Source organism: Sander lucioperca, chromosome 5, assembly GCF_008315115.2.
Source record: "Sander lucioperca isolate FBNREF2018 chromosome 5, SLUC_FBN_1.2, whole genome shotgun sequence".
NCBI lineage: Eukaryota > Metazoa > Chordata > Actinopteri > Perciformes > Percidae > Sander > Sander lucioperca.
In genome coordinates, this window is record NC_050177.1 from 25,368,766 (window position 1) to 25,378,659 (window position 9,894).

At 43.9% G+C, this 9,894-nt stretch overlaps 1 long non-coding RNA gene across 2 annotated transcripts; it reads left to right on the forward strand.

Moving 5' to 3' along the window:
• The first annotated feature begins 5,276 nt into the window (after positions 1-5,276).
• On the forward strand, positions 5,277-9,044 carry LOC116048285. 2 transcript variants are annotated; one of them, XR_004897504.1, is made up of 4 exons: positions 5,277-5,335; positions 6,738-6,804; positions 7,672-7,775; positions 8,963-9,044. It is a non-coding gene; the product is annotated as an uncharacterized LOC116048285 (long non-coding RNA). The 2 variants fall into 2 exon arrangements; XR_004104601.1 differs by lacking the exon at positions 7,672-7,775.
• Positions 9,045-9,894: the final 850 nt, after the last annotated feature.

Below are 9,894 nucleotides of genomic sequence, written 5' to 3' on the forward strand. Positions count from 1 at the left end.
AGCCACTGCTAATGCTTGCTCTTGGGGGAACTATTGGAATTGTTGGGGCTTTATAGAGTGTGGTCTAGACCTACTCTATCTGTAAAGTGTCTCGAGATAACTCTTGTTATGATTTGATACTATAAATAAAATTGAATTGAATTGAATTGAATTGTTTTATTATGTTGGCAAGCAAGAAGTAGAATAAATGGGATAATCACCTCAAGGCTTGTCTCGGGCGGTAACCTTCCACAAGCCGGGCATATCAAACTGTTTATTGCCCTGCCTCTCGGTGATTATCCCTTACTTATACCATGTGTCCATAAAAAAGTGATGTAGGACACCTACTAAAGGAGTTCCGGTGAACTCCGGTGTCTGTTTAATTCAATTCAATTCAATTCAATTCAATTTTATTTATAGTATCAAATCATAACAAGAGTTATCTCGAGACACTTTACAAATAGAGTAGGTCTAGATCACACTCTATAAAGCCCCAACAATTCCAATAGTTCCCCCAAGAGCAAGCATTAGCAGTGGCTATTGCGACAGTGGCGAGGAAAAACTCCCTTTTAGGAAGAAACCTCGGCAGACCCAGACTCTTGGTGGGCGGTGTGAGTAAACTCCCCAGAGCTAGGTGAGTAACAAGCACTTCTGAGACAGGATGTGCATAAAAGGAAACAAAAGAAAAGAGCGTGTCATAAGAAGGAACTTCCTCTGCAGTCTAGAATTATAACAGCATAACTAGGAGAGGCACTATATTATTGATTATACGATAGGTAAATCTGATGACTATGAAGAGAAGCAGAGAAAAGCAGGGGTGCTGTGTCTGCAGCTATACACCCTGCCCCGCCGGTCTAGGCGTTCACTGCAACTCCTCACTCCCTAACTATAAGCTTTATCAAAGAGGAGAGTTTTCAGTTTAGTCTTAAATGTAGCGACGGTGTCTGCCCCCCGAACCCAGATTGGGAGCTGGTTCCACAGGAGAGGAGCCTGATAGCTGAAGGCTCTGCCTCCCATTCTACTTTTAGAGACTCTAGGAACCACAAGTAACTCTGCATTCTGGGAGCGTAGTGCTCTAGTGGGACAATAAGGTACTAAGAGGTCCTCAAGATATGAAGGAGCTTGACCATTTAGAGCTTTATAGGTCAGAAGAAGGATTTTAAATTCAATCCTGGATTTTACAGGAAGCCAATGGAGAGAAGCTAATACAGGAGAAATATGATCTCTTTTCTTAGTTCTTGTCAGAACACGCGCTGCAGCATTCTGGATCTAAATGAATGCGCTACATTAAATCAAAAAGGAAATGTCGATCTGTTATTTCCAACTCGTCCTCTGAACACTACCCAGATAGCAGACACATTTGGGCCAAATTTGTGCCACTTTCGGCACTTAAGGCTCAGTTACGGCAATGGCAAATGTTGAGTGGGCCAGATGTGGCCCACTTGTAATCAGCCGCACCTGACTTGGGTTACGGCAACTGTCATGTGGGCCAGATGTGGCCCAAATGGAATGAGCCAGGCCCAACTTGAGTTACGGTGAGTGTCGTGTGGGCCAGACCTGGCCCAAATTAATGAGCCAAGCCCGACCTGGGTTAGGGCAACTGTCATGTGGGCCAGATGTGGCCCAAAAGTAAGGAGCCGGCCCCAACCTGGGTTACGGTGAGTGTCGTGTGGGCCAGACCTGGCCCAAATGTAAGGAGCCAGGCCCTACATGAGTTACGGTGAGTGTCGTGTGGGCCAGACCTCGTCCAAATTAATGAGCCAAGCCTGACTTAGGTTATGGTGAGTGTCGTGTGGGCCAGACCTGGCCCAAATGTAAGGAGCCGGCCCCGACCTGGGTTACGGTGAGTGTTGTGTGGGCCAGATGTGGCCCAAATTAAATGAGCCAAGCCTGACTTAGGTTATGGTGAGTGTCGTGTGGGCCAGACCTGGCCCAAATGTAAGGAGCCGGCCCCGACCTGGGTTACGGTGAGTGTCGTGTGGGCCAGACCTGGCCCAAATGTAATGAGCCAAGCCCGACCTGGGTTAGGGCAACTGTCATGTGGGCCAGATGTGGCCCAAATGTAAGGAGCCGGCCCCAACCTGGGTTACGGTGAGTGTCGTGTGGGCCAGATGTGCCCCAAATGAAATGAGCCAAGCCTGACTTAGGTTATGGTGAGTGTCGTGTGGGCCAGACCTGGCCCAAATGTAATGAGCCAAGCCCGACCTGGGTTAGGGCAACTGTCATGTGGGCCAGATGTGGCCCAAATGTAAGGAGCCGGCCCCGACCTGGGTTACGGTGAGTGTCGTGTGGGCCAGACCTGGCCCAAATGTAAGGAGCCAGGCCCTACATGAGTTACGGTGAGTGTCGTGTGGGCCAGATGTGGCCCAAATGTAAGGAGCCGGCCCCGACCTGGGTTACGGTGAGTGTCGTGTGGGCCAGACCTGGCCCAAATGTAAGGAGCCGGCCCCGACCTGGGTTACGGTGAGTGTCGTGTGGGCCAGACCTGGCCCAAATGTAATGAGCCAAGCCCGACCTGGGTTAGGGCAACTGTCATGTGGGCCAGATGTGGCCCAAATGTAAGGAGCCGGCCCCAACCTGGGTTACGGTGAGTGTCGTGTGGGCCAGATGTGCCCCAAATGAAATGAGCCAAGCCTGACTTAGGTTATGGTGAGTGTCGTGTGGGCCAGACCTGGCCCAAATGTAATGAGCCAAGCCCGACCTGGGTTAGGGCAACTGTCATGTGGGCCAGATGTGGCCCAAATGTAAGGAGCCGGCCCCGACCTGGGTTACGGTGAGTGTCGTGTGGGCCAGACCTGGCCCAAATGTAAGGAGCCAGGCCCTACATGAGTTACGGTGAGTGTCGTGTGGGCCAGATGTGGCCCAAATGTAAGGAGCCGGCCCCGACCTGGTTTACGGTGAGTGTCGTGTGGGCCAGATGTGCCCCAAATGAAATGAGCCAAGCCTGACTTAGGTTATGGTGAGTGTCGTGTGGGCCAGACCTGGCCCAAATGTAATGAGCCAAGCCCGACCTGGGTTAGGGCAACTGTCATGTGGGCCAGATGTGGCCCAAATGTAAGGAGCCGGCCCCGACCTGGGTTACGGTGAGTGTCGTGTGGGCCAGACCTGGCCCAAATGTAAGGAGCCAGGCCCTACATGAGTTACGGTGAGTGTCGTGTGGGCCAGATGTGGCCCAAATGTAAGGAGCCGGCCCCGACCTGGTTTACGGTGAGTGTCGTGTGGGCCAGATGTGCCCCAAATGAAATGAGCCAAGCCTGACTTAGGTTATGGTGAGTGTCGTGTGGGCCAGACCTGGCCCAAATGTAATGAGCCAAGCCCGACCTGGGTTAGGGCAACTGTCATGTGGGCCAGATGTGGCCCAAATGTAAGGAGCCGGCCCCGACCTGGGTTACGGTGAGTGTCGTGTGGGCCAGACCTGGCCCAAATGTAAGAAGCCGGGCCCAACCTAGGTTGCGCCGACTGTCAGGTGGTGGTCCCAATGTAAAGAGCCAGGGTTACAACAAGGGCTGTGTGAGCCAGACCACATTTTATGGATGAAGTATGCTGGCCTGTCTTGTAGAGCAGATAGCCTTAATATGATACACTGGGCAAGAGTTATGTGGAAGTATATAGTGATGTTATGAGGCAAATAAATCTAGACTATTTATTTGATATTTGATTATTTTGAATGTCACTCCCCCATGACACCGCACTGCATTGCATTATGTTATCCCTGATAGGTCATGTCTCAGCAATATTTGGGGACAACTCAATTACAGTGGTGTGCGCAAAAGTATCTCAGACCACAAAATGCATAAAATGCTGAAGATTGACTACAACAGCAGAATATTCGTATGCCACTGGATAGACACATTTTTAAATTATTGACTTTTACTGTAATACATTTTTTTTTCTCAGCATTTTGAGTTTAAAAAATATATTCCGCTCCCATTTTAAATGCAATGATGTTTACACCAATATCACATTTATGACGTGGATAACATAACAAAATAAAATACCAACTAAATATTATAAATAATATTATGAAAATGTCTCTCTCCCTGTAATGGCACTGTTGTGACTCAACAATAATCCTTATTCTGAATAAATCTGAGTTCTGACATCACTTCCTGTACTGTACATTTAACTGCACAACTGTACATACACATACACTTGGTAAATATGCTGTCCCTTTAAAATGTTGGAAAATGTCTCATTTATCTCATAATTTCATGCAAGGCTATTAGCTAGCATTTCTGAAGTGGATAAAACTGGTATGACTTTTTTTATAAGAAGGGAAATGTAAAAAACAAAAACAAAATTGTGTAAACTGATTTCATTTATTATTATTCTAAAAGCTGCCCACCACAATCACACAGTCATATCTATTGGCTATTGAACATCTCCACTAAGGCATGTGTGGGCTAAGTGCCTTTCTCAAGGGCACTTCAGCAGTGGTAATGAAAAAGAAGGGCGTGCTGCTCTTTCACTTGACTGCCCACATTTATCCTGTCACTCCAGGGATCAAACCAGCAACCTGTTGGTCAAGCAAAATAAAAATGACAGTAATCAACCCACATTGTTCCTCAATACAAGAAGAAATGAAGCAGGAAGGCATATATAGGACATTGAGGGAAAACCCTACACACTTAAAAATGCTGGGTTAATTTGGTTACTCATATGCTGGGTTAAGCCTGAAATGTATAAATTTACCCATAATTGGGTTACAAAATGGTTAAACATATTATAACCCATTGCATTTGGTTGATGACGTTGAACGAAATCCAGGCTTCAGTTTTTCAACACTGCTGATCCGCCTTATTTTGGATGACATTGTTTTAACACGCACGCACGCACGCACGCACACACACACACACACACACACACACACACACACACGCATATATATACACACACACACACACACACACACACACACACACACACACGAGTCATGACATGGTATGGGAAGAATAAAAAACGTGACATAAAAGACGTATAAAAAACGTTTGTTTCGTAGATTAGATCAGATGGTTTAGCTTAGTTTAAAAACAGTCTAACGATATTACAATAATAACTTTATGTTTTAGCTTCGTTTTATTCAAGTAACGTTATTAAATATAAATCCTATCACGATTTGCGTTACAAATAAATACCAGCAAAGAACTACGGCGGGCGAAGACAGAAACACATTGAAGAGATCGCTCTATCTGGCACCCCGCCCGCTGGATCTTCACACAGGGAAAAACAAGCGCACCTCTTCAACTGACGTAACCCCCAGTCACCCCACATCGTCGTCTCTCGCTCTCGATGAGTCTGAACAGCAGCAACTAATTTTCTTAAAAAACACATCTGGTTCCTGGGGCAGGGAAGCGAGGTAAGCATTCTCATTTTACCGGTAGTTTGTTGCTGAAAATGTGTTTTGTTAAACAGTGCTTCTAGAATAAACTCTAATGTTACATTAGCTAACGTAACTTAGCTAGTTAGCTGCTAGCTGTAAAAAAAATTGCCGCCCATTTTTAGACTTTAGACTAATTTACCATTGGCAATGTCCGAATGTTACCAACGGTCGGTGGATTACCTATCGTTAGTAACGTTTTATTCATAAACCGCTCCTTAAACCGAGCTAAATCAACGTTAGCTACGTTTAAGCGTGCTAACATTTGTCATGGCACTAACCTAGCTAGCTAGCTAGCAAGCCAATGTAGCATACAATGACTCACATAAGCTAGCCAGCTGCTAGCTAGCTAGCTTATGAAGTGTGACATTTAACTTAATTAACGTTATTTCAAAGGAGTCGTTAATGGAGACATTTCAAGGCTGTATCGTTGTTATCTTCTATGTCTGTTTGCACATTCAAAGTTACGTTGTCTATCGGTTTTCTTATTTATTAAGATATATCTGAGTCATTGTATGCTACATTGGCTTGGTAGCTAGCTCGGTTTAAGGAGCGGTTTATGAATAAAACGTTACTAATGTTAGCTAATCCACCGACCGTTAGTAACGTACGGACATTGCCAACGGTAAATTAGTTTTGGATATTTTAATTTAGAAGTGTTAAAATGCGCGGCAAATTTTTTTTTACCGGTAACCGTCCTCAGCCTACGTTACGAATGACCGTGACTGTGTTAAAAGACGAACGCCGCCATCTTGCTTGCTGAATTGTGAACATGCAGAAAAAAGAGCGAAATTTGTATTCAGTGATTATGTAGCCTACTTTGAATGCTCAGGCTTGCATGTGTTTTAGCTGTTTGTGTAACGTTACTAAATGTTATGTATTAAGTACTTTATGTAGTTCCTTTAAATACAAAATACAAATTGTAATGCTGACAAAGACAGGCGAACACATCGCCGGTTCCCGCCAATAGGTTCATTTTAGTTAGTGAACAACCTGGCAAAGAAGTCTTGCGTCAGTCTAATCAATTGGGACCAACGTGTTAAATTTGACCTGCATGAGCTATTGTCACGGAGTACTTTACCTCCATGCAGCTGAATTCCACTAATGCAATATAGAAATTGGCTGATTCTAACCTGTGCTGGCAGTGAAGTGTGTGTGTGTGTGTGTGTGTGTGTGTGTGTGTGTGTGTGTGTGTGTGTGCGCGCGCGCGCGTGTGTTGCCTGCCAAAATAACTATTCTTGATTATTCATTATGTTATTAGCTGTCAAATGTTGTTGGCGTAATGAGAATGACCGCTTGCTTGCTTGACATTTCTGAATGCTTATTGAAAGTGATATATGGCAGCTTTGTAATGTTTTTTATTATTATTGTTTTCCTGTAGATGGATGATCATGTTCAAAATAAACTGGTAGAATGGGACCTGGGTGATTTACTCTCTACATTTGAAGGTAGGCACATTTTATAAAAGCTTATAAGTTTTTAGTAAAAGACATATATGTACTATGAATAAGAATGGCAAAATACAACTTTTTCATGTCCAATACTGATATTGTAAATGTGGGTATCTGCCGGTAATATTTTCTGATACCACTGCCCCGAAATGCAACAATATATCCTGTAGGTTTGGTTTTGATGCAGCACTTAACAATCCTGCTGTAAATCAACAAATAGTCTGAAAATAGCCTAGGCCTGCTGTTACAAATAAATGTCTTTATGATCACTGATATTTTAGTATAATACTGGTCCGATCAACGAAATGTGTCATCTATACGGCTTAGTATTTGACCAGTTTCCATGCAGAAAAAAAGAACCTGAGTTAAATTTTCTCTGGACTTCACACATTTTAATCAATGATCAGGTGCTGCAAATGTAATTAAGTTAGATTGAGTTCAATGAAGTTTCACTGATGTCACAAAGAGCTTATTAGTTCTTATTCAGTATCTCAAAGTATAAATCACATGAGAAGACATAGACCCAAAATTTGCACAAGGACCAACTCATCAATATTTTGAATGGAATTTCTACAGCAAGCGGTTCTAGTCAAATTAGGGCCTGGAAGAAGAATAATGATAAAAAGAAGAAACAAGAAAAGAACAATATAATGCATTGCTCTGCATGCACTATACTACATTTCTGGAATGCCGTGACATTTAAGAGGGTCTATACCAGGCACGGAAAATCAAGGAATTTGAGCATTTTGTAGTAAAGTCAGAGCAAGGTCAGGGAATCTTTTTTGCATTTTGAAATGTAGTCGCCAGAATGTGATACAGAGTTGTAGAATTTTACATTTGACTTTTATGCTTGCAATATTGCAGACAGGCACATCGCTTTGCTTCTGCTACCTGTGGTGACGGCACCTACAAAATCCGGAGAAAGACGGTCCGCCCCAGCTACGCCGAATCTACAAAAGCTTTCATAGGTGAGCAGCCTGTGAGTTAATACAAATGTAACAAATAAAACAAGCGTCAGCAAGTATTGTAACAGATTGTCTGAAGATTTGCAGACCTCAATACATTTTCCTTTTATTTCCCGCTTAAAATTGGTTGTGATGTGACTGAACCCGAACATCATTTCTAAATATCTGCCCGAACCCGGCCTGGCCCATTGGGTCCAGTCGGGCTCAGTTGGGGTATCCATCCTCTACTACCTACCTCTCTCAGACCTATCACACACACTTGTCAGACCAAACCACTGCACAACAATGATCTGTTTCAGTTTATTGTTATCATTATTAAAACGAAATGTTGTTAGAGCAAACACAGAAAGACATAGTTTTCCAGTTGTTAACCCATTACTTAATACATAATTTAAATCCACATAGATTATATATAATTTTGGCCTTCATTTTATCACTCAAGCTTATGCCTGTCACGAGGGTTAATATCTGAAGTAAAGGTGTCTTTATAAAGTTTTTTTTCTCTCTACACGTTGGAACAAACATCGCTGAATACCTTACGAAAAGGACAAGCACAGAGGTCCCACATGTGCTTCTTCTTGGGGACAGGCATCTGTTATCGCAAGCCTTTGTTATAGTGCATGGACATGCCCTGGAGCACCCATCTCTTCTTGGGGCAGTAGATGCCTGCTTTAAGGCTTTTTATGTTTTTGATGTACAGTATCCTAGACCTTGTGCACAACTGTGGGAGTTTTTGCAGACGATATATGGTATCCCTGGACATGTTAGATCATCGGTACAGATGATGCGAGCAGTTAGCGGCACAGTGAACTGCAAACTGCTCATAACGTTATGCACACACACTAGAGTCTGGATCGGGCCGAATTTTTCTGTGCGAGCCCGGCCCGCGTCCGACAGGCATTAAGAAGTTTGTGTCTGAGCCCGACACAGTTAAAATCAAATTTTTTTTCTATACTAATGACACATGTACGTTAGTTTGTGTGGAAAGCTTTTATGAAGCAGCTGTAGGAAGGCATTCAGAAATGTCAACAGATGAGGTCATCAGCTCACACGGAGCAACAAGCTCACGTTAATCAGCTGTTTAATTTTAAATGTTCAATGTGTTAACTTTTCCTGATTGCTTAGTTTCCGACCGTGATCAGAAAGCTATATGCTGGCTGTAGCAATCTTTTCTCTTCTACTGTTTTAAGGCAAAGAACAACCTGTCTGCCGAGCAGCAGAAGATGGTGGCCACCTTTGTGCCACAACACGGCCACAGCTGACTGCTTCTACGTCCTCAGCCTGAACGTGGCCCAGTCAAAGAGGATGAGGGATTTCCGCCAGGCCCTCACCCCCACTGTACCATCACCAGAGTCACCAGAAGCCTCCACCACCAGGAAGAGGTCCCACAATCCTGATTCCTCCTCCAGTTCCGAGGACGAAACCCCTGTCCCCTACCAGGAGTCAGGGACCTCGGGACTGGAGGAGGAGAGGGAGTTTATAGCGAGGCTACAAAATGTAAGTAAAACTCTAAGATATGTACTTTAAAGACTCAGTCCATTTTATGTCTGTTACATCAGACCTCACTCTGTGTTTTGTGTTTGTTTTCCTCAACAGACACCAGAGAAGGCCCTCAGGACGAGCCAGTACGGCAGGCTGGTGGCGCTGACTGCGCTCGAGGCTCAACTCAACCTGTCTAAAAAGATTTCGGAGAGGGCGAGAAGGGCAGCGTATCGAGCAGTCATCGGACTCTAACATCTCTTGATCTGTGCAGGACTTCAGTGTGAGCGGACTATTTAGAGACGATGTGACCGGCAGGTAATGTTAACGGCTATCTGCTACTGTAGCAGAGCTGCAAGTAAACGCTGAACTGAGCTGTGTGTTTTCAGTGTTAAACATTGCTGCAGGTTTTCATGCATGACTGTTATTGGTGATTTACAGAGGTGGAAGACTTACTCAGATCATGTATTGCAGTAAAAGTAGAAAAAAACTGTGTAGAGTTACAAGTTACTTGTCAGTTACAAGTCCTGCATTCAACATCTCCCTTAAGTTAAAGTACAAAAGTATTATCAAAATATACTTAAAGTACCAAAAGTAAAAGTAAAATTATGCAGTGTAATATATCTTATTTAATTCGATTATA